The sequence below is a fragment of the Ambystoma mexicanum genome, chromosome 5q, assembly GCF_040938575.1.
Source record: "Ambystoma mexicanum isolate Mex_15411 chromosome 5q, UKY_AmexF1_1, whole genome shotgun sequence".
NCBI lineage: Eukaryota > Metazoa > Chordata > Amphibia > Caudata > Ambystomatidae > Ambystoma > Ambystoma mexicanum.
In genome coordinates, this window is record NC_090933.1 from 1,312,864,063 (window position 1) to 1,312,889,850 (window position 25,788).

Genomic DNA, 25,788 nt, shown 5'->3' on the forward strand with positions numbered 1-25,788 from the left:
ATGGTGGCTGGCTCGGCATTAGCCTGAACCGAGAAGACCTTCATGGCTCTGCCTTCTAGGAATGAGGTTATCCAGGAGGTGGCTTCTTCGGAGAAATGAGCTGCGTTGGTGGGATGGGAGGTAAGGATTTTATGATCAACGAGATCGAACGCTGATGAGAGGTCCAGTAGCAGCAGCAGGGCTGGTTTGCCTGTGTCTGTTATCTTAATTATTGGGTTTTTGAGGTCTAGGAGGGCGGTTTCAGTGCTGTGGCCTTTGTGGAAACGTGATTGCCTTTTGCCTAGGATGGCGTAGGATTGTATGAAGTGTTGGATCTGATTGTGGGCTGCTTTATCTAGGATCTTGAGAAAGAAGGGGATGGTAGTGATCGGGCGGTACTTATTCGGGGAGTTGGGGTCCAGGGATTTTTTTTTTTTTTTAGAAGGGGGCAGACCCAGGCTTCTTTAAGGTTGGAAGGGACCGTAGCTGTGGTAAGGGAGGCATTGATGAATGCTGTGAGGATAGGAGCCAGGGACTCGGCGCAATCTTTCATGATGTTGGGGGGGCAGGTGTCCCCTTTACACATGGATGGTTTGAGATGTTGGAGTAAGTTTATGACTTCCGCTTCGGAGACATCTCTGAAGGAGAAGAGAAGGGCGGAAGGTCTGTGAGGGGCGGTGCTGGGCGTTGCCCGACGGGCGGGTTTGGAAGTGCTTTATATTGAGTTTGAATTTTGTCTTGGAGAAGTTTAATTTTGTTTAGCATGGCTGCCTGAATGCTGGAGCACCAGGCTTCGTCTTTAATGATCTTGTCGGAGCTGGTTGAAGAAGTGATGAGGTCTTTAAAGATAGAGAACATTTCCTTTGATTTGGAGTTGGCGTTAGTGATACGGTGGTTGAAGGAGTCGATCTTTGCTTTGAACATGGCTTTTATGTATTGTGTGGATAGCCTTTTGAATTCTACTAGTGTGCGTTCACTAGGTTTGGCCTGCCAATTGGATAGGACTAGCCGTTTGCTGGTGTGAAGGGCTAGTAAGTCTTCTGTGAACCATGCGTTGGTGTGCATGGATTTTCTTTCCTTTTTAGCTTCAATCGGGGCTATACCGTCAATGGCTCTTGTGAGGGTGTGGGAGTAGATGTCAGCGAGAGAGCTGGTGTCGCTTGAGAAGGGAGGTTTAAGTTCAGAGAAATCCAGGTAGGGGAGAGGTTGTCCTTGGTTGATTTTTTGGAGCTTCTGACCATGGCTGGGGGAGCGCGAGAAAGTACTTTAGTGGTGGGAACTGTGAACTGGATGCAATTATGGTCAGTCCACGGGTAAGCAGTGTTGGATACCACGGTGGTGGAGCAGTTGAGGTCTGCCACCCAGTCAAGGGTGCAGCCTTTACCATGAGTCGGGCTTGTGACTTTTTGTGAGAATCCAAGGTCTTTGAGATCTTTGGCTAGGGCTGCTTTGTCTTCTGGATCGTTGAGACCTAAATTGAAATCTCTGAGCAGGATGGTTTTGGTGGAGCTTTTTAAGTTGCTACCTACAATATGGAGGAGGTGCCCTTGGAAGTCGGGGCTGTGCCTGGGGGCCTGCAGATGATGTGTATGCTTATAGTGCAATTGGGGGACAGGGACAGCTTGTCTGAGAGTAGGTTGGTGTTGCCTTCCCATGGGTAATCACATTGCCTAATGGAAAGTGTGTCCTTAGATATAAGGGCTACACCTCCACTTTTTGCGAGCTGATGTTCCTGTCGAAGGATAGAGTAACCTTGCGGGAGGGCAAGGGAGATGGCAGGGCCTGATGCATCATGGAGCCAGGATTCAGTGAGGGCAAGTATGTCTAAGTCGTAGGTGGTGATGAGGTTGTTGATCTCGAGGGCATGGGTGGGGAGGGAGCGAGCGTTAATGAGAGCAAATTTGAGAGGCTGTGCAGGTGCATGTTTTTTGGGGGTGGCGGTAGGGTGTGGGGCGTTGTTCAGGCGGGGGAGGGTGGTGGCTGGAGGGCTTGCGAGGCGAGGTGGCGCGGTGAATGGCAAGGGTGTGCACGTGGGTTGGGTGAGGGGACCCACTGGGAACGGTCGGTGTACGGGAGCTTGCTGGTTGTTGGGAAGGTTGAGCGTGAGCCTGGTTTGTGATTTCTGATGTCTGTAGAGATGGGCAGGCTGGGGTGCAGAATGGGCTTGGTGCGTGTTCTAAGCCTAGAGAAACTAAATCCTAGGTTGGTTTGGGGGTTGGCCGTAGGGTAGCTTGTGGGGGTAATGTTGACTGAACAGGTGTGCTGATATGGAGTGTGGGCCGAGAGGTGTGTGATATAGGTAGACATTATGGCAGGGTCAGTGTGCCTGAGGGTGGCTAGTGTAGGGGTTAGGGCAGTGAGGAGGTGCAGAATGAGGGTGATGCAGTGTGTGTGCTGGTTATTGGACGTGTGATGTGGTAGGGGTCGTGTGACAGGATGCATTGGTAGGCAGGTGGGGGGAAAAATGCTGTGTGGTGGGTGGAGTGTAGGTGAGGTGCGGGTCAATATCACGATAGCTAGTAATGGATTTAAACAGAATATGTGCCACTAAACCATGGACAAAAATGGACGGCAATCAATTTTAACAATTGGGTAGCAGTCAGAGCAAACATATTATCCGGCAAGCACTTTTGATAGGCGAGCGGCAACCAATATAAGTAGAGAGTGCAGCAATGAGGCATCACAGCATTAAAGGACTCAATTTAAACAGGATATGCAGCAACCTTTTTGACAAAATAATAGCGAGGATTAGACTTTTTAGAAAGATAGTCAGTAAATCCGTGAAGTTGGTGGCAGTGCGGTCGTGGTGACTGGGCACAGCTTTTGCAAGTGCAGACGGATTTTGGAAGGCGACCAAAGATGGGCGCGGGTCAGTGGGAGAGACAAAGTGTCAATGAAGGTGGCCTACCTTAGCAGTTCGTAGTCACAAGGGATATAGCCTGCACCGCGCACCAGTGGCGGGCCGGCTTCTGCCTCGCCAGCAGATATGCGTCATACAAGATGCGTGCGGCGTTGCCTAGCAACGCAACGCCAGGCTTACTGTGGAGGGGGCGGCCATCTTAGAAACAGGCTGCCGCCTCGTATATCAAATGGGAATGTGGAATGGCGATCAAGGATCTGTAGCAGATGTTAGACAAGGTGCTTCTTAGTGGCACCGACGTGCTCACCTATATTAATGATGGTGCACTGGATCGTGGCGATGTAGACTCAGCTGCTCTTGTAGCATGAGCGGATGGTTACGGCAGCAGCGTAGGGATCCTCGGCTATGAGGAAAGGAAAGGGATCCTGCCCTCTCTGTGTTCTGTTAGCGAAATGGGGGATAGCTGCATTCTAATGACAGATGTGTTGTGCACAGTGTCTTAGAGTAGGGCGTGGGTGCTATAGGTAGTGTGAAGAGTATGTGAGAGAGACATGTGTGCAGCTTGACCACATTTCATCTTTCAGTTAAGCTGCAAAAATGCTTAGTCAAGGTATATTGGCGTCAACAGATTTCGTTTTCAGGATCTGAATCGAGCAATAAGGCCTCCCAATGGAATGTTCAAGTTTTAAAAAGAAAGTTGATTGATGAGGTTACATACATATGCAGGACACTCCCATCTGCACCACCAGTGGGTTCTGAGATGTACTAATGCCACTAGAAACACAACAACCCGAAAAAGTCAACTCTTGGGGAGAAAGCATCACATTTGATGGTCTCTGAAAAAATGCACCAACCAATATTTCTTTTCAAAGAAAGTTGAGTTCAAATAAATGGGGGTGTCCTAGAAGAGGTCAAGCTCAGCCCCACCCCACACATACACACACAGACACACAGACACACACACGTCCATCAGTCCCTCTACACACCACTAGCCCCCCACAAGCACAGCCCCCCCACACGAACACTCAGATCCCTGCCCAAACACTACAGGCAAGCCCTCCAAATTGTCCCTCTCACACACGCTCTGCACCCAGCCCCCACCCCACACACACACACGCCCAAGCTGCCTCACACACATCACACACACACTCAGCCCCTCCCGCACACAGCTCCACCACACACACAGCCTCCCCACACACACACACTCAGGCCTCCCCACACAGACACCAAGTCCCCCCACACACACACATACACAGAGCCCCACTACACACAGCCCCACTCCACACATACACACTCACCCACACCACACTCAGCCCCACCACACACTATAAACCCCTCCCACATACACACATTCTCAGCCCCCCGCACACAGACCCCACACACACCCACAGCCCCCCACCCACACACAAACACACTCAGACCCCTGCCCACACGATAACCATTCTACACTCTCCCTCACACACGCTCTGCACCCAGACCCCATCCCACACACACTCCCAAACTACCTCTCCTACACACTTGGCCACAAAAATACACACACTCAGCCCCCCACACGCACTACAAGACTGCCGCCCCCACCACACACACAGCCCCACAACACACAAAAAATCCCACCACACACACAAACACACATAGCCCCAACACACAAGCACAAAGCCCCAACACACAAGCACATAGCCCCAACATAAACGCAAAACCCTTACCCACACTCAGCCCCAGTACACACACACACACAACCCCACAGCACACTCAGCACCGCACACACCCATACCCAGCCACACTACACACCCATACCCAGCCACACACACTCAGATGCCCCCATACACAGACTCAGCCTCACCACACACTCATATGCCCCCACACACAGACAATCAGGCCCCCAACACACACAGACACACATTATCTGCCCCCACACACAGATCCCTGTGATGAATCACGGATCCCCCAGATGTAACCTCCTCCCATGTGGCCATGGGACGACAGCCGCTAGCTGATTCTAACCCTGGGGGTGGCTATATGAGGGAGGATCACATGGAAGGAGATAGCCTCCGGGGCGATGTCATGGCTTCAATGGATGAGACATTGTATCCCCCATTTGGCCACGAAGAAAACTCTTAATACCCAATACCCCAATGGCCTACTGCCATGTATCTATACCCCCTTTAGGGAAAATAGAGAAGACTTTTCCCAAAACCCTTTAGGCGAAACTTACATCCCTGGTCTAAAAAGTAAAAGCTCCAAGAATACTTTTTCCAGTTCTAATTCTCCTCCATATAGAGCTGGCTTGTCATATGGAACCATTGAAAGTGATTTCCCAAGTAATCTGCATCAGTTAACATCAATGGACTCCATATCCCACAAACACCCAAGTACTGGGACAAGGAGGGTGAAGGGAATGATGCAGAGCAGAAGGAGCCTCAAACTCTAGGCTGTTGCTCTTTGGAAGGAGTTGTACCTCTCTGCGAGGCGTGTGGTCTCTGGAAGCACGGACCGGTATGGCAGAGCCAAGTGGCTCGCCAGCAAGAAGGCGGAAGAACATTGCACGAGCAGGACGTGCCGCAGACATGCCAGGAACCAAGGGAAGTTTTCTGGGTGTTCGGCAACCAGAGAAAGCAACGTTTCACCTACTGGAACCTGAAGGAAGGTAGGCGTGCTGAAGTGAAGCTGCAAGAGGAACCAGAGTGACGTGGAAGCAGTCCAGAGTGGAAAGCAGGCAGCAAAGCTCTGCTGCTTTAGCGTGAATGGGCTTGAAGATGCCACACAGAGCCGATGAGTCAACCCAAGCAAAATGGGGACTCTGAGGTGTTTCAGTGACCACCCCAAATACAATTTGTAAACTTGAAAACAACAGAGACATTAAGGAGATTGTTTGCAAACCAAGAAGGCATATTGCATATACGAACCCCAGCCATATAGGAGTGTATGGAATGCAGATATGGGGGAGACCCAGAGCGAATGTTGAAACAACCAGATATACAAAACCTAAGAAGATATATCCAATTGTGGAATTAAAAAAGGAACTGTTACCTATGAATATAAGAAGTCCTGGCAAGCAAGTAAACCAGGCAGTCAAAAGTGCACAAGAAGTCTTGGCAGGGGAGTATACCCGGCAGTCACAAGTGCACAAGATGCCCTGGCAGGGGAGTATACCAGGCAGTCACAAGTGCACAAGAAGCCCTGGCAGCAGTGGTCGAAAGTGGGTGGGAGCGGTGCTCCACTACTTCTTTTAATTAAGTTTTACCGTTAAGTTTTATTTTAAAAAGAAATCGTTCCGGAACGGTTTCGTTCTAAAATAAAAGTGTAGGAAGAAGTTGAAACTTGCACTTTCGGTGCACTGCACTGCACGTGCCCTTAAACAGTAGGTGCATGTGTTTTGGGGTTTGTATTGTGCATGGGAGGGGACGCGGCAATGGGGTATGTGGGAAACGGTGCAGGCCAGTAGGGAACATAGTTCCACTACTTCTTTTCATACACTTCCGACCACTGCCTGGCAGGGGAGTCAGGCAGGCAGGCCTGACTCCCCTGTCCAGGCCAGGCAGTCACAAGTGCACAAGAAGCCCTGGCAGGGGTGTAAGACAGGCAGTCACAAGTGCACAAGAAGCCCTGGCAGGGGAGTATACCCGGCAGTCACAAGTGCACAAGAAGCCCTGGCAGGGGAGTAAACCAAACAGTTGCAAATATATAGGAAGTCCTAAGAAAGGACTGTGTTTATCAACAAAAGAAGGACCTTTTGTAAGAAGGAACTACAAGGCTAAGGAGCTTTGTAACCAACAGGATTGTTGTGGTCCAAGAAAGACACAAAGAACTGTTAGACCAAGAATTGATGGCATAGTGTTGAAGATTTCAGGGGAAGGGCATCCCCCTCTGGAACCGAGGTTCTTTTACCCTGGAGAACCTTTATGTGTTGTTCTATTTTTCCTTTATGAACTCGGTTTGTACTCACCAGGCTAAAGAGATTTCCATTTCACCTAAAAATTTAGTTTGTAGTGTGAGGGTCAGGTTAGAACGTTTGGACACAAGGAGAGTTTTCATTTTGACATCTTGACATGGACCGGACCTTACTTTTTGGTTTTAGGTAGGGACATTCCTGTGAGAGCAGGGTCACAGAGGCATTTTCCCAAACCGTTTTAGGTTAATAAAAGCCATTAACCAAAAACATGGCAACTTTGTGTCTGGCTTTTATTGCTGACTCCTCGCCCCCCACCCACCACACACAGCCCCCAACACACAAGCACATTCAGACCCCTCCCCACACGACACCCATGCCCGCCACACTCTCTCCATCACACATGGTCTGAACCAAGCACCCACACACTCCCATGTTGCCTCCCCACACACTCAGCCACACAACAAACACACTCAACCCTGCCCCCACACCACACACACACACACTCCGAGGCTACCCCCACACACACACCTCACTACACAGAGCCCTGCCATACCCACACACAGAACCCTGCCACACCCACACACACCGACTGGCTTTCACACTCAGCCCCACAATGCACACACACTCAGCACCCCACACACACACACACACACACACACACAACCCCACCACGCACACACCCAGCCCACCTAAATACAGCCCCACCCAGACACACACAGCCCCACCCCACACATACACACAGACCAATCCCCACCGCACATACTCAGCCCCACCAAGCACACCTACTCATCCCCACCACGCACACACAGCCCTACCACACACACACCCTCAGCCCCACCACCACACAGATAGAGTCCACCCACACAAACACACACACACTCCGAGGCTACCCCCACACACACCTCACTACACAGTGCCCTGCCATACCCACACACAGAACCCTGCCACACCCACACACACACCGACTGGCTTTCACACTCAGCCCCACAATGCACACACACTCAGCACCCCACACACACACACACACAACCCCACCACGCACACACCCAGCCCACCTAAATACAGCCCCACCCAGACACACACAGCCCCACCTCACACATACACACACACCAATCCCCACCGCACATACTCAGCCCCACCAAGCACACCTACTCATCCCCACCACGCACACACAGCCCTACCACACACACACCCTCAGCCCCACCACCACACAGATAGAGTCCACCCACACAAACACACACACATTCACTCTCTCTCACACTCACGCTCAGACCCTGTTGCACACGCCCAGGCATCCCCACACACAAACACTCAGTCCCCCCACAGACACACATTTTCAGGCCCCCACAGACAGAACCACCACACACAGACGCCCCCCCACACACACACACTCAGACCCCTTCCCACACACTGCAACCAGCCCACATGTGACTCACACTGCCATGCTGCCTCCCCCACACACACACAGCCCCACCACACACACACACACACACAGCACACGTCAAGAGAACACGAATATATGGGGGTGAAAGACACACGCCCTCACCTTCTAATCCACGAGCAAAACACACGATCCACATGGAGGAGTCTTTCGCCTCCAGCCAGTGGGCCCCCTCCTCTGAGTGCAGCTGCTGCGCCTGCGAGCCCGGCTGTGACGCCCCCCACCGCTTTTTTTAGACGCAAGTGGGCTCGGACACCCGCTCCCACTCCGGTTTTATCCAATGATGCTTACGCGATTTCAGATCCCTCCCCGTTTGCTCCACCCCCCTCCCACACACCCCACCTCTGCCTCCCCTGGCACCTGCCACCGCCCCCGCCCCCCCGAACCCGCCAGCACCTGCCCCTGCTTCTCACCAAGGGGCCCTCATGTTCGCGTTTAACTCATAATGCAATAAAATTTGTGTTTATAAATAACTATGAACACGTGATTTTATCCCTATAGACTTCTCGGTATTTTTTTGGGGTAAAACGTGATTCGTAAAGGACCTTAAAATAAAGTTTTGCCAATGTAAACGTGATATCATATTCTGGGCTGGGGTCAGTCTGAGGGCATTTATACCCTAGAATTCGGCCCATTTCATAAACGGCATTTTCAACACTAGCGCCGACTAACGCACGTGGCTCAGGTTGGCGCTACATACCAGTCACAGCCTTAACTTTGGCCAGGGGTTTAAAACGGCGGTGACTTTGGCATTGCACCCACCAGTGCAGCCCGCCCCCCCCCACACACACTCCCCATGTCTGGTCACCTCTGTATATGAGCACTTTTGGGCTGCCCTCTAATTCCCCAATGGGCTGTGAATGGGGCTCAAATGGTGTTTGGAGGTTTAACCCTTTCAGTTTATGTGTCTGTCTGTGAGGTTTTCTTTGGAGATGTCACCAGCTGGACGTATAGCTCAGTGAGTGAAGTACTTGCTGTTGAGCTCTGCGTTCATCCTCTAGATTTTAGGCGAGTGTCGTGGCAGGATGGACACAGCATTTTATCCTTTAGAGGCAGGTACATAGTGCTTTTAGTGGGCCGGGGCCGGCAGTCTCCAAAAAGTGGAGCTGAGCAGGGGTCCCCTAACCCCACCACACCACAGCGGTATACATTATCCGGTCACGGCCGAAGCGCGACGGGAGATGCACCCGCCATTTTCGATTCAGGGAAACTGACATAAGTGCCATACAGCCACAGCTGTGGCTGGCTGGCACTGCACTTCTGTCAGTCAGTGTAACGTCCCCCTGTGACCCCTCACGTGAGGGGTCACAGGAGGAAGTTACTGTCCTTTTGTTTCCCCACCACCTCCCCACCCTCGCCGAACCTGGGGCCTCTATGCCATGTGTTAGGGAGAATTCACTGTTTAGGCTGAATTTCCTAACCTAGTGAGTCCCCCAGCAGCTTTGTTGGATTTCTGGAGTTTGTTTTTTTCTCTTGCCAAGAGTGAGACTCTTTTCTTCCCACTCTTGGACATGTTTCAAGGTGTTCCTTTGACTGTTAATGTGTTTTATGGGCTATGGGGTCTTTTACTCCATAGGGTTCTCATGTGTTTTTACTATGTGTGTTACACAGCACCCTCAGTGCAGTAACACAGGGGTGTCATAGTGACACCCCACCATAGACTCCATACCCTGGGACTGACTACTGTCTCCCAGGGTATGTAAAGTCACCATTGGCTTTACTACTCCAAATTTACTAACAGAACAAGTACAAACCATCATATTGTGGACGTACTGGTCGGGGCAATTCGATTGCCCCTGGGTCTGTTTTTCGCGGGGGTACTGTGCAGTCCTCCCTCGTCGAGTTTCTGGCTGGTGGCAGTGGTTACCACGCATAATATTCCTTAAGAATATTTTCTATGGGATTTTCCCATGTATTTTAAACGCACCACTTTTTGGTGCAATGTTAAAGATAGCACCGGTTTATTTATTTAATATTAATTCACCGGTAGGGTCTTTGTGCCAGAACTCGGTTTTAAAATGGCGTTTGTGTTCGCCTCTGTAACACCAACCCAAAGGTCGAGCCCTTTGTTCCACTTTTGGCGGGCTTCTCCACAGAAGCCCTCCAAAGTGGTGCCACTCTGTCTGGGTACCACAGGGTGTGTGGAAGGGGGTTTAGGCACCCTGGACTGAGTTGCCTCGGCAAGTCAAGTCGCACTCTTGTGTGATTGGCCCAGTGGTGAGCCGCCCGGCTCACCACTTAGTATGTTTGATTGACAGCTAGGCTGAATGAATGGGGGTTTTCTGCATAAAAACAGGGCTTTGGGGACTGGAACTTCAGAAGTCGCCTCAGGACCTGAAAATCCGAAGAGGGAGAAGCTGAGCCGACCTGCTACGACGACACCACCGGTGGAGCCCTGCTGAACCGACTCACCACTTCCCAACGACAGAGGAGATCTCCCTGCTGGAGAGTCTTCTTCCCTTGACTGGTGGGCACAACCAGTTTACCGCCTTTTTTCCTTCCAGGACGTCGAGTGGTCGAATTGCCCGTGCCAAGCACCCCGGCAACCGGATAGCCACTTAGCACTGAACCGCGAATAAAAGGACCGCTCCTTTTAATTGAGAACTCCGCGGCTGGTTTCTTCCCTGGCAGTGCAACGGACTCCTGCTCTCCTCCACGACGAGATCCTCTCTTCCCCCGGACGAAGCACCGACTTGCACCCGCTGCCAGGAACAACTGCCCCCGCTGGAGTGTTCTCACCATTTTAAGGTACTGTGTCCGCCAGGCCGCCCTTTCTTTAGATTGCTACAAGGTGACAGTAAATCCTTAACCTTCTGGACTGGGCTGGCTTCTTGACCATCTAACTGGTCCCTTTCTTTTGGTCCAACTCCTTTCTGAACATTTTACAAGACTGTTATGCACTTTTAAACCGTGTGACCTTGGACACATTTCGTTCTGATCCTCTTAAAGTGGGTCCGGCTTTCTGAACTCTAACTTCACGGTTTTTATTCAGCCTTCCTATCTTGCTTTGTTCGCCTGAAAGTGTTGGGATCTGTTTCAATTTATGCTCTGCCTTTCTCTCCCATTCAAACCGAATTATTAGAGTGCCATCTGCGTTAAGCACTCACCGCTGTCTGAAAATAAGTGGTGCTTTACTTTAGACTTGTCTAATATTCTTTTAAGGGAGTGTATATACTTTAGTGACTGTGTTTTTGAACTGCTTGATATTAGTGCCAGTGTGTTTCCATAGATGTGTTTTGAAATAAATAATTATATATCTTTTACACCAAAGCTCTGGTCAGTGTTTGCTTGTGCTACTGTGTTCTTTTGACCTATTGTGTATGCCCTGTATACTGCCTAACTCTTCTTGAGAGAAGGCTGACTGCTCAGCCACAGCTACCAAGTGAATCTGTGTGGTACAGACTGCTACCAAGTGGGTTTACTGCCAACACCTGTAGTCTTAAATCTTTTGCAGTGGTCCCAGAGGGAACTGCACAGGTTTCTGCCTAACACCATGTTTCTATGTTTATAAAAGATGGCTTGAAAAGTGCACAATTCAAGCCAACTTTTGTAAAGCTTTGCTGACGACAAAGACGCCTCGGACTGCAGATATCTGTGTTTCATCTCTGCTCATGCCACTGTCAGCAACGGCTGTGGTGGCTCTGGCAAATATGCACCTCACAATGCAACTCTTGCCTTACAGAGAGAGAGTGGGAGCGTGAGAGAAGTACCCAATGAACACCAAAAACAAACCCTAGACCCTGATCAACACCATGACTGCCTTTCCCAGGAAAAGCTACTTACGGATGTGGGGCTGACCTGCTGCAACAGCGGGGCCCCTGTAAAGTCACACTGACCATGCAGGTCCAACAGCAGGCCCCTCTAAAGTCACACTGACCATCCAGCAGCAACAGTGGGGCCCATGTAAAGTCACAGTGAAAATGCAGCTCCAACAGCAGGCCCCTGTAAAGTCACACTGACCATCTACCTCCAACAGAGGGCCCCTGTAAAGTCACACTGACATCTACCTCCAACAGCAGGGCCCCTGTAAAGTCATACTGACATCCGGCTGCAACAGCGGGGCCCCTGTAAAATCACACTGACCATCTACCTCCAACAGCGGGGCCCCTATAAAGTCACACTGACCATCTACCTCCAACAGCAGGGCCCCTGTAAAGTCACACTGAAATTCGGCTGCAACAGCAGGGCCCCTGTAAAGTCACACTGACCATTTACCTCCAACAGCGAGGCCCCTGTAAAGTCACACTGACCATGCGGCTGCAACAGTGGGGCCCCTGTAAAGTCACACTGGCCTTCTGGCTGCAACAGCGGCACCCCTGTAAAGTCACACTGACCATGCAGCTCCAAAGGCAGGGCACCTGTAAAGTCACACTGACCATCTGGCTGCAACAGCGGGGCCCCTGTAAAGTCACACTGACCATGCAGCTCCAATAGAGGGCCCCCTGTAAAGTAACACTGACCATCCGGCTGCACAAGCAGGGCCCCTGTAAAGTCACACTGACCATCTGGCTGCAACATTAGGGCCCCTGTAAAATCACACTGACCATGCAGCTCCAACAGTGGGGCCCCTGTAAAGTCACACTGACCATCCGGCTGCAACAGCGGGGCCCATGTAAAGTCACACTGACCATCCGGCTCCAACACGGGGGCCCTGTAAAGTCACAATGACCACGCAGCTCCAACAGTGGGGCCCCTGTAAAATCACACTGACCATGCAGCTCCAAAAGCGGGGCCCATGTAAAGTCACACTGACCATCCGGCTGCAACAGCGGGGCCCCTGTAAAGTCACACTGACAATGCAGCTCCAATAGAGGGCCCCCTGTAAAGAAACACTGACCATCCGGCTGCACAAGCAGGGCCCCTGTAAAGTCACACTGACCATCTGGCTGCAACATTGGGGCCCCTGTGTTAGGGAGAATTCTCTGTTTAGGCTGACTTTCCTAACCTAGTGAGTCCCCCAGCAGCTTTGCTGGATTTTTGGGGTTTATTTTTTTCTCCTGCCAAGAGTGAGACTCTTTTACCCTCACTCTTGGGCATGATTTGAGTGTGTTTCTTTGAATCTAGATGTGTTTAATGGGCTATGGGGTCTTTTACCCCATAGGGCTTCATGTGTTTTTGTGATGTGTGTTACACAGCACCCTCAGTGCAGTAACACAGGGGTGTCATAGTGACCCCCCAGTATAGACTCCATACCCTGGGACTGACTACTGTCTCCCAGGGCATGTAAAGTCACCATTGACTTTACTAGTCTTAAATTCTGAACAGAACCAGTACAAACCATCATATTGTGGACGTACTGGCTGGGGCAATTCAATTGCCCTGGGGTCTGTAAGTCGAGGGGGCACGTCTCCGTCCCCCCTGATCGAGTTTTGGCTGGTGGCAGTGGATACTACTTTTTATATTCAACCGCAAATATTTCTCTATGGGATTTTCTCATTGTTCGAGGCTACTATCTTTATTTATTTAATTACGATAGCCTCGAACATACCGCTGGTTTATTTAATTAATATTAATTCTCCGGTTGGTATTTTGTGCCAAAACTCAGTTCTAAAATGGCGTTTGTGTTCTCTTCTGTGACTCCAACCCAAGTCGAGCCCTTTGTTCCACTTTTTGGCGGGCTTCTCCACAGAAGCCCTCCAAAGTGGTGCCACTGTGTCTGGGGTACTTAGGAGGGGTGGAGGGGGATTTAGGCACCCTGGACTGAGTTGCCTAGGCAACTCAAGTCGCACTCCGTCCTGATTGGCCCATGTGGTGAGCCGGCCAGCTCACCACTTAGCATGTTTCAGTGACAGCTAGGCTGAGTGAATGGGGGTTTTCTGCATAAAAGCAGGGCTTTGGGGACTGGAACTTCAGAAGTCGCCACAGAACCTAAGAATCCGACAAGGGAGAAGCTGAGCCGACCTGCCACGACGACACCACCGGTGGAGCCCTGCTGGACCGTCTCACCACTTTTCCCAACGACAGAGGAGATCTCCCGCCGGAGAGTCTTCTTCCTTTGACTGGTGGGGATAACCAGTTTCACCGTCTTTTCGCCTTCCCGACGTATCTCGTGGCCACCTTTCCTGTGCCAAGCACCCCGGCAACCGGGATACCATGTTTTACCACGACCGCGAATTAAAGGGTACTACCTTTAACCGGAAAACTCCGCGGCTGGTTTCTTCCCTGGTAGTGCAACGACTTTCATCTTTCCTCCAAGTCGAGATCTTCTCTTCCCCTGGATGACGACGAGACTTGCACCCACTGCCAGGAACAACTGCCACCGCTGGAGGATCCTTCCCACTTAAGGTACCGTGTCCCGCCTGGCTTCCCTTGCCACCGACTGTACGGGGTAGATTTACCCCCCAGCTTTCGAACCTGGGTTAGCCTGGGACACCCTGGCTAATCTTTCCTGAGCCTCTCTAAACTCTTTTCGAACTCTCTGCAAGACTTTCTAAGCCTACTGTAACTGTGTGATCTTGGGCGCATTTGTGCTCTGCTCTCTCTAAGAGTGGCCCCAGCCTATGGACTTTGTCTCACAAAGTGACTTTTGTTCTTCTGCTTGCTAATAGTGTTCCAAAATCTTAGAGTGGTATACCTTTCCATATTCTGTCTTTTTCCCTCCCTTTTTCATAAACTTATTGGAGTGCCATCTATAGTTAAGCGCTCACCTCTGTATGAAAATAAGTGGTGTTTTACTAAGACTTATCTGATAAGGAATAAGGGTTGTATATATTATAATAGTAACTGTGTTTAGAGTGTTTTACAGTACGAGTGCTGGAGTGTTTCAAACAGTGTGTTTTTAAATAAATAATTATTTACTTTGATACCAAAGCTCTGGTCAGTGTTTGTTTGTATTATTGTATCTGAGTGCCTATTGTGTATACTTTGCATACTGCCTAACTCTTCTTGAGGGAAGTCTGACTGCTCAGCCACAGCTACCAGGTAAATCTGGGTGGTACAGACTGCTACCAAGTGGGTTTACTGCTAACACCTGTAGTCCTAAATCTTTTGCAGTGCTCCCTAAGGGAACTGCACAGGTTTCTGCCTAACACTGGTGTACAGCGGTGGGATTTGTATTGAGTATACATTTTAGAGTGCTTTAGGATACCTTAGTGCAACTAACGACAAAGCTTAGCACTGAAAAAGTAATCTTTCTAACATGTCAACTATGGAAAATTATAGTCAAGATTCCTTTGCTACAAAAACTGCTGATTAAGAGTTCTCTGTAAGCATAAGAACCTCCTGACTAAAGGCAAGAAAATGGAATTGATAGAAAGGTTGTTAGCTAACCAAAGTCTGGATAATGGTTCAGAGGAACCTACCATGCCAGAAACTGTAGATAACAGTATAGAGATTGATGTTGATCAAAATGTTGATAATCTTTTGGAAGAGTCAGAAGAGGAGGGTGAGGCTGCTGTGACTGTCCCTCCTAGGCCTCTGTCTGCTCTACCTGCTGTACCTACTGGGCCTTTGCCAGGTCGCACACTTAGTCCTCAATATCTTGAATTAGAGAAAATGAAACTTGAACTAGAGTTCAAGAGACTGAATACTCAGGCTGAACAGAGACACTAGGAACTGAATCAAGAATTAAGGCTAAGGGAAATGGAGCTCAAGCATGAGCTAGAAATGAAGAAATTATCTGTTGAAAATGCTTCTCTCTCTGGCTCCTCTAGAAGTTCCAGTCCTAAAAGACCCCGGATGCCTAAAGAATTGGTTGGTATGTATGAGCCTAAGTTGGATGTGTTGGATTGGTTGTCTCTGTTTGAATATAATCATGGGCTCCAGAACATCACAGGAAATTACTTACTCACCTGGTTGTTCTCTAGGCTTCCTTGCAACTGATGTGGTAATGGAGTTGGGGGAGGAGGATAGGAAAGAGTATGAATGTGTGAAACTAGCTCTGATAGCTAGATTTGGGAAGACCCCTTCCCAGTATCTTAAGAGGTTTAGGACCCTCAAAAAGCATGATGGTACCCCTTGGGCTACCTGGGTGAGTGAAGGGTTGAAAAACTTAGAGGGATGGATTAAGGGTTACAAGGTGAACACTTATGAAGGTATGAAGAATCTTTTTATGTTGGAGTCAATTTATGATGCCTGCTCTCCTGAGCGCAGACAGCACTTGGCTGATTCAAAGGAATTAGATTCCCGAAAACTAGCTAAGGCTGCTGACTTGTGGGTTGCCAACAGGGCCACTCACAAGGAATCTGGGGTAACTCAGAAAAAGGATGAGGGGAAACAGCCTAAAAAGGACTCCAAAGAGAATTCTAATACTGCAAATTCCAAAGAGGGCCCCAAACAAAACCATAAGGGTAAGCCACAAGGGAAACCACAGCAGAATAGTTTACCCTCTGGTGCCAAACCAGAGGGATGCCAGAACAAGCCACCATTCCAGAAGGCATTCGGTAAATGCTTTGTTTGTGGCTCTACTGACCATGTGAAAGGAGATCCCAGATGCAAGGGTAAACCTTCAGGGATCCAACTTGCCTCCTTAGCCTTTGCTCCAGAGGAGGAAGTCCGATGGCAAGTGGAAACCTTCTACTGCTGGCTGATGAACCCATTAGTGTCTCAGCCAGTGTTTCTTTGGTCTCTCTGGGGTTGTGGGAACAACAGAACTTAGATGTGTATAATTCTATCCCGGATAATACTAAAGAGTATTATAAAGACAGTGTCCAGGTGAATGGTCAGGTGACCCCTGCCATTAGAGACACTGGGGCCAGCATAACTGTGGTGGATTAATCATTTTTCAAGGCAGAGGAGGTTGCTAAGGCACCCAAATGCCTCACCAAGTTAGCTGGAGGGCCTGTGCAGATGTGTCCCCAGTTACCAGTTCTCATCCAGTGTAACGATGTGGCTGTAAAGATACCTGTCAGTATACAATGTGAAGTACCAGGTAGGGTTCTGTTGGGTAATGACCTGAAAGCTCTTGGAGTTGTGTCACATACCCCCAGACCACCTAGTAAAAGGTTACAGGAGCTCACAAAACCTGCAAGAGAGAAAACCCTGCGAGGGTTATCTCAGGAGATGATGACAGAGATCACTCCTTTACCACTGGAGCAACGCACCGCAGTAATTACCAGATCAGGAGCAAAGGAGCAACCCAAGACTCCTAAGAAAAAGTCAGAAGCAAGCACTCCAGTGCTTCCAACAGTTACAACTGTAACTCCATCTTCAGCTAATGCTGAGAGGGAGGTACAACCCTGTGTCGTTGAACTAGACTCTGAAGAAGAGCTAGTAGGAGGCCAAGAACTTATTGGAGATCTAGACCCTGAGGACCATCCTGAGCTGCAGTCTTTACTGGCAGAAGGTGGGCGCAGCAGTGCAGCTTTCCGTAAGGGGCAAAGAGAATGTCCAACTCTGGAGGGTCTCCACCACCAGGCAGCTGCTCAGGCTGATTAGCAAGAGTCTGGGAAGTATAGGTTACACTGGGAAGATGGCCTCTTCTACAGTGAACCAACTGAGTCTGAACCTGGAGACTATAAACCTCAGGAAAACAGACAACAGTTCTTGCACTTAGCCCACGAGATTCCTTTGGCTGGTCACTTGAGTTTCAAGAAGACCAAGGAAAGGCTCTCACTCTACTTCTATTGGCCAAAAATGGGGGCAGAAGTAGATACGTTTTGCAAGAGCTGCCATACCTGCCAAACTTCTGGTAAGGTTGGCTCCAGGAATGTGGCACCTTTAGTGCCTCTCCCAGTTGTGGGAGTCCCATTTGAGAGGGTAGGGATTGACTTTGTTGGTCCCCTTGATCCCCCAACCTCCTCAGGCAACAGGTTTATCCTTGTTGTAGTAGACCATGCTACTAGGTACCCTGAGGCAATTCCTATGAGGACTGTTACAGCTCCAGCTGTGGCTAAGGCCCTCCTTGGTATTTTTACCAGGGTTGGGTTTCCTAAGGAAGTAATATCCGACAGGGTGTCAAACTTTATGTCCCACTACATGAAAGCCATGTGGAAAACCTGTGGAGTTACTTACAAGTTCTCAACCGCATACCACCCCCAGACCAATGGGTTGGTAGAAAGGTTTAACAGAACCATGAAGAGCATGATAGGTGCTTTAGAGGAACCTCTGAAAAGAAAGTGGGACCTTCTACTGCCATGCCTTCTCTTTGCTTATAGAGAAGTCCCTCAGGAGGGAGTAGGTTATTCTCCCTTTGAACTTCTCTATGGCCATCCAGTCAGAGGTCCATTGGCCCTGATTAAGGAGGGATTGGAAGGTGCTCCTCCCCTCAAGCCAGTCAGAGTGACTGACTATGTGATAGGTCTCCGGAGGAGAATGTCACACATGATGGCAGAAGCTGTCAGAACACCGAATCCTAGTGGACTTCCTCGCTTACCCAACAGACTTTCGGGGGTCAAAATAGCTAGGAACAACATTAATCGCTTCCGTTCCTTTAAAGGCTTGTTTCAAAGGCATTGGGGGTTGCCATGGCGACGCTGGCCGCTAGTACGCCTGCAGTCACGTGTTGCTCCGGTTTCTCGTTCACGTGACTCCCGCGTTGTGGTCACGCAAATTTAGGGCCGCCCCGTTTGCTGCTTCGGTGCTTCTGATCGTTTTCCTTGGAACACAACAGTGGCACTTTTGTTATCCTGGATCTTGCTCCTTCTCGACCTTTTGCCAGTCTATTGGATTTGCTCTTGTTTTGCCCACGGTACTTCTGCTTCGAACTGCTGCTACGACCCGGACTTCCTTTTTGACTTCGATTCTCGTCTCCTGCTTCACTTTGCCTGCTTACTTGGATTTGACCCGGACCGCTCTCAGATTCATTGTTTGGATTGTCTACTTACGTCTCTCAGAAGAAGGATCTTTCACCCTAGGCGTACGCGTGCCGGCGGGAATAGGAAACTGGTGCTGGACTAGAGACTACCTACAGCACTCTTGGGAACTCGCTGAACACTCTAGGCGTACGCGTGCCGGCGGGAATAGGAAACTGGTGCTGGACTAGAGACTGCCTACAGCACTCTTGGGAACTCGCTGAACACTCTAGGCGTACGCGTCCCGGCGGGAATAGGGTTTTGTATTGGACCCAAGAAACCTTTCAGCACCTGTGAGACTGCTTTCTTCTTGGACTTTCCCTTTGGATCTGTTTAGATCAACTACATCATGCTTTCTTCGTTGCATCTCTTCTTACGAATATACAAGTAAGAAATCTCACCTCTTGTTCTTTTTCCAGTTATTCGCTCTTTTGTTTATCCTTGTCTTATGTAAGCTCTTGTATCATTCCAGAGGCTGATTAGTTCCAATCTGCTTTTGTTTTTCTTGTGGGACATGTTATGCACATTACCCTACTGACACTCAGTGGGTTTCCAGCGTGTCCTGTGCACTTGTAAAGCACCTTGAAGGAAGTTGCAGTCATCAGGGGGTTCCAGAGTGTCCTGTTCCTTCTTCAAACATCTTTCAACCAATTGAATGCTCAGACTGTTTTTTATGCACAACTGAGTGTTACATTGGTGGGAAGAAATAATCTACTGCACTACGGGTTCAACAGCTCGTCTTCGGTCACCAGGCGCTTTACCCTATCAAGGTTCACTGATCTGACAGAAGCTAGTGATAACCTGAAAGCTGGACAAGCTTTGGTCAAGCATTGGCATGATCAAAAGTCTAACATGGTTGAGTTCACTCAAGACCAGCTAGTTCTCGTTATGCTCCCAACAAGGCAGAGGGCCTTGCAAGACAAATGGATGGGACCCCTCAAAGTTGTAGGAAAACTTGGAGAGGTCAACTATCTGGTGGATTTGGGCAGACCCAGGGAAGCTCCTAGAGTCTTCCACACCAACCGACTGAAAGCGTACGTCTCCAGACCTAAAGTAGGAGCCTTGCTTCTAGCTTCAGCAGCAGAGGAAGAAGAGAGTGAGTCTCTCCCTGATCTCCTCAGAGGTGTACCTTTAGATGAAAACATTGAAGGAGTCAATCTCTCTTCAGATCTGACACCTGAGCAACAAGAGGAGTGCAAATCTATGTTAAATCAGTTTGCCTCCCTGTTCTCGCTCTCAGCAGGCTTGACCCCTTGGGGACAGCACGAGATACTCACTGGTGACTGTCTGCCAGTCAAAAGCAGAGGATACAGAATGTCAGAAAATGTAAGAACCCATATCAAAGGGGAGGTCAAGAAGATGCTTGATCTCGGGGTAATAGAACCCTCTACTAGTCCATGGTCTAGCCCAGTTGTGTTAGTACCAAAGGCAGGGTCCAAAGACTTGAGATTCTGTGTGGACTAAACAGCTCATAATGCAGTCACTAAGACTGATGCCCACCCTTTGCCAAGGACAGATGAGTTGGTGGATAAACTTGGTGCAGCCAAGTACCTCAGCACATTTGACCTTACGTCAGGCTATTTGCAAATAGCCTTGACAGACCATGCCAAGGAGAAAACTGCCTTTTCAACCCCAGTTGGCTTGTACCAGTTTAAGGTCATGCCTTTTGGATTAAAAAATGCACCTGCTACATTCCAAAGGATGGTGAATCAAGTTCTAGCTGGGATGGAGGACTTCTGCATGGCATACTTGGATGACATTGCAGTCTTCAGCCGCTCCTGGGAGGATCATGTGAACCACCTAGGGCATGTTTTGCAGGCTCTTGAGCAGGCCAATTAGACTATCAAGGCAAGTAAATGCCAGATAGGTCAAAGTAAAGTGGTCTACCTTGGGCATGAGATAGGAGGTGGAGAAATAAGGCCTTTGCTCAGCAAAATTGAAGCTGTGCAAAATTGGACAACGCCTACTACACAAACCCAGGTGAGAGCCTTCCTAGGCCTCACTGGGTATTACAGGAATTTCATTGAGAACTATGGGACCATAGCTTCTCCACTGAATGTAATCTCCTCTCCAAAATTCCCTAAAAAGGTCAAATGGAATGAGGAATGCAATCAGGCCTTTGAAAAACTGAAGAAATCTCTTTGCCAAGCTCCAGTACTGAGAGCTCCTGACTACCACCAAACTTTCATTGTACAAACTGATGCTTCCAATGTAGGTATAGGTGCAGTTCTAGGCCAACTGGATGAGAAGGGTAGGGAGCACCCCATTTGCTTCATCAGCCGTAAACTGAAGGATCCTGAGACAAGGTGGGCAACAATCGAAAGAGAATGCTTTGCTATTGTGTGGGCACTGAAGAAGTTTAGGCCATACTTGTATGGTTCTACTTTTGTCATTCAGACTGACCACCAACCCTTGAGATGGTTAATGCAAATGAAGGGAGAAAATCCAAAACTATTGAGATGGTCAATCTGCCTGCAAGGGTTTGATTTCACCATTGAGCACAGGTCAGGGTGTCACCATCAAAATGCTGATGGACTCTCTAGGATGTATGTCATCGACTAGAGGTATGAGGTTCATACAGGAGTGGATTAAATCCTCCTGTCCCTTAGTCTGGGGGGGGGCGAGTGTTAGGGAGAATTCTCTGTTTAGGCTGAATTTCCTAACCTAGTGAGTCCCCCAGCAGCTTTGCTGGATTTTTGGGGTTTATTTTTTTCTCCTGCCAAGAATGAGACTCTTTTACCCTCACTCTTGGACATGATTTGAGTGTGTTTCTTTGAATTTAGATGTGTTTAATGGGCTATGGGGTCTTTTACCCCATAGGGCTTCATGTGTTTTTGTGATGTGTGTTACACAGCACCCTCAGTGCAGTAACACAGGGGTGTCATAGTGACCCCCCAGTATAGACTCCATACCCTGGGACTGACTAATGTCTCCCAGGGCATGTAAAGTCACCATTGACTTTACTAGTCTTAAATTCTGAACAGAACCAGCACAAACCATCATATTGTGGACGTACTGGCTGGGGCAATTCAATTGCCCCGGGGTCTGTTAGTCGAGGGGGCACGTCTCCGTCCCCCCTGATCGAGTTTTGGCTGGTGGCAGTGGCTACTACTTTTTATATTCAACCGCAAATATTTCTCTATGGGATTTTCCCATCGTTCGAGGCTACTATCTTTATTTATTTAATTACGATAGCCTCGAACATACCACCGGTTTATTTAATTAATATTAATTCTCCGGTTGGTATTTTTTGCCAAAACTTGGTTCTAAAATGGCGTTTGTGTTCTCTTCTGTGACTCCAACCCAAGTCGAGCCCTTTGTTCCACTTTTTGGCGGGCTTCTCCACAGAAGCCCTCCAAAGTGGTGCCACTCTGTCTGGGGTACTTAGGAGGGGTGGAGGGGGTGGAGGGGGGTTTAGGCACCTGGACTGAGTTGCCTAGGCAACTAAAGTCGCACTTTGTCCTGATTGGCCCAAGTGGTGAGCCGGCCGGCTCACCACTTAGCATGTTTGAGTGACAGCTAGGCTGAGTGAATGGGGGTTTTCTGCATAAAAGCAGGGCTTTGGGGACTGGAACTTCAGAAGTCGCCACAGGACCTAAGAATCCAACGAGGGAGAAGCTGAGCCGACCTGCCACGACGACACCACCGGTGGAGCCCTGCTGGACCGTCTCACCACTTTTCCCGCCGGAGAGTCTTCTTCCTTTGACTGGTGGGGATAACCAGTTTCACCGTCTTTTAGCCTTCCCGACGTATCTCGTGGCTGCCTTGCCTGTGCCAAGCACCCCGGCAACCGGGATACCACGTTTTGCCACGACCGCGAATTAAAGGGTACTACCTTTAACCGGAAAACTCCACGGCTGGTTTCTTCCCTGGTAGTGCAACGACCTTCATCTTTCCTCCAAGTCGAGATCTTCTCTTCCCCTGGACGACAACGAGACTCCCACTGCCAGGAACAACTGCCACCGCTGGAGGATCCTTCCCACTTAAGGTACCGTGTCCCGCCTGGCTTCCCTTGCCACCGACTGTACGGGGTAGATTTAGCCCCCCGCTTACAAACCTGGGTTAGCCTGGGACACCCTGGCTAAACTTTCCTGAGCATCTCTAAACTCTTTTTGAACTCTCTGCAAGACTTTCTAAGCCTAGTGTAACTGTGTGATCTTGGGCGCATTTGTGCTCTGCTCTCTCTAAGAGTGGGCCCAGCCTATGGACTTTGGCTCACAAAGTGACTTTTGCTCTTCTGCCTTGCTAATAGTGTTCCAAAATCTTAGAGTGGTGTACCTTTCCATATTCTGTCTTTTTCCCTCCCTTTTTCATAAACCTATTGGAGTGCCATCTATAGTTAAGCGCTCACCTCTGTATGAAAATAAGTGGTGTTTTACTAAGACTTATCTGATAAGGAATAAGGGTTGTATATATTATAATAGTAACTGTGTTTAGAGTGTTTTACAGTACGAGTGCTGGAGTGTTTCAAACAGTGTGTTTTTAAATAAATAATTATATACTTTGATACCAAAGCTCTGGTCAGTGTTTGTTTGTATTATTGTATCTGAGTGCCTATTGTGTATACTTTGCATACTGCCTAATTCTTCTTGATGGAAGTCTAACTGCTCAGCCACAGCTACCAGGTAAATCTGGGTGGTACAGACTGCTACCAAGTGGGTTTACTGCTAACACCTGTAGTCCTAAATCTTTTGCAGTGCTCCCTAAGGGAACTGCACAGGTTTCTGCCTAACACCCTGTAAAGTCACACTGACCATGCAGCTCCAACAGCAGGGCCCCTGTAAAGTCACACTGACCATGCAGCTCCAACACGGGGCCCCTGTAAAGTCACACTGACCATGCAGCTCCAACAGTGGGGCCCCTGTAAAGTCACACTGACCATGCAGCTCCAACAGCGGGCCCCTGTAAAGTCACAATGACCATCCGGCTGCAACAGTAGGGCCCATGTAAAGTCACAGTGACCATGCAGCTCCAACAGCAGGCCCCTGTAAAGTCACACTGATCATCTACCTCCAAGAGAGGGCCCCTGTAAAGTCACACTGACATCCGGCTGCAACCGCGGAGCCCCTGTAAAATCACACTGACCAGCTACCTCCAACAGCGGGGCCCCTGTAAAGTCACACTGACCATCTACCTCCAACAGCAGAGCCCCTGTAAAGTCACACTGACCATCCGGCTGCACAAGCAGGGCCCCTGTAAAGTCACAATGACCATCCGGCTGCAACAGTGGGGCCCCTGTAAAGTCACAGTGACAATACAACTCCAACAGCGTGGGCCCTGTAAAGTCACACCGACCATCCGACTGCAACAGGGTCAGTCGTTTTTCAAAGAAACCTGCTGGGGGTAGATCTCTGTCTTCGGATGGGGCCTCCCTTTGGAACAGCCTCCCTGCCACTCTAAAATTTGAGGAGAACCATCTCTGGTTCTGGAAGCACCTCAAGACCTTCCTCTTTTCTTCTGCCTTCGCTGCCCCTCTCCCCTGCTGATATGTTCTCTCTCGGCACTGTGCACCTGGCCACACTCTGTCCTCCGGGCCCAGGTACCTGCTCACCCTGCCACCCTCCCGCACTGTCTCTGGGCCACCCCTTGCACTGGGGTCTGTATCTGTACCTGTAGCCCCCCCTTTTTCTTCCTGCACTTTTCAGACCTACCCTGTCTGCTGCCTTCAACCTAGCACTTGCAAATTGCTGGCTGCACTACCACTGTTTGTTGCCTTTATTATTTATTTAATGTTATTGATCTGTTTCTCCTCTGCTTCGCACTTTCCACTTCTCCGCAATTCCATGCACTTTTCCCCTCCCCCTCTCCCATGCACTTGCGCGTTCTCAATGTTACTGGGCCTAGTAAGATCGCTGTTTTGTTCTCCCCTGTTCCCTACCTTGCCTTGTCATGCTTTCAAACACTTGTGTACGAGCGCGATAGAAATAAAATATCAATATCAATATCAACAGTGGGGCCCCTATAAAGTCACAGTGACAATACAACTCCAACAGCGGGGCCCCTGTAAAGTCACACTGACCATCCGGCTGCAACAGTGGGGCCTCTGTAAAGTCACAGTGACCATCCAGCTGCAACAACGGGGCCCCTGTAAAGTCACAGTGACAATACAACTCCAACAGCGGGGCCCCTGTAAAGTCACACTGACCATCCGGCTGCAACAGTGGGGCCTCTTTAAAGTCACAGTGACCATCCAGCTGCAACAACGGGGCCCCTGTAAAGTCACAGTGACAATACAACTCCAGCAGCGGGGCCCCTGTTAAGCCACACTGTACACTGCTTATTCTGCCCTCAGTAAAGTATGCGTTGTGGAGTGTTTACACTGCTATCATGCACTGAGGACGGAAAGGTTGCCGCCACAGTCCTGCATGGCACATACTAGCCTACAGACCAATAGGGGTCTTGGAAGTCATTCACTGTTGTTTGCTGGGTGGAGGTCCTGTCCCCTACAACTGTTGCTTTCTTTGAAATATCCAGATCTGAGCTGCAAACATCCCTGGTAAGATCCTACATGGTGGAAGGCCTCAGTAAAGTCAGAGCTCACCTGGGTGATCTCCAGTGTGTGGGCAATATTGTCCTTCCCACCTAGGAAATGATGAGTGATCAATGGGCAATACTGTCCTTCCCGCCTAGGAAATGATGAGTGATCGATAAGCAATACTGTGCTTCCAGCCCAGGAAATGACGAGTGATCTATGGGCAATACTGTCCTTCCGGCCTAGGAAATGAAGAGTGATTTATGAGCAATACTGTCCTTCCCACCTAGGAAATGACGAGTGATCTATGGGCAATACTGTCCTTCCAACCTTGGAAATGACGAGTGATCTTTTGGCAATACTTTCATTCCCGCCTAGGAAATGACGATTGATCTATGGGCAATACTGTCCTTCCGG

The 25,788-nt window shown here is 49.5% G+C and overlaps 1 protein-coding gene across 2 annotated transcripts in view; it reads right to left on the reverse strand.

Annotated features, from left to right (window-relative positions):
- The window catches only part of LOC138498462 (zinc finger protein 271-like), a 299,049-nt gene that overhangs the window by 43,816 nt on the left and 229,445 nt on the right, over window positions 1-25,788 (reverse strand). Inside the window, exon 1 of one of the 2 annotated variants that reach the window (XM_069622210.1) lies at window positions 8,275-8,405. The exons of the other annotated variant lie outside the window; for it this stretch is intronic. The gene's annotated coding sequence lies outside the window, so the exon portion shown is untranslated. Of the gene's footprint in view, window positions 1-8,274; window positions 8,406-25,788 lie in introns of those variants that run through there. 2 annotated transcript variants of the gene reach the window in all.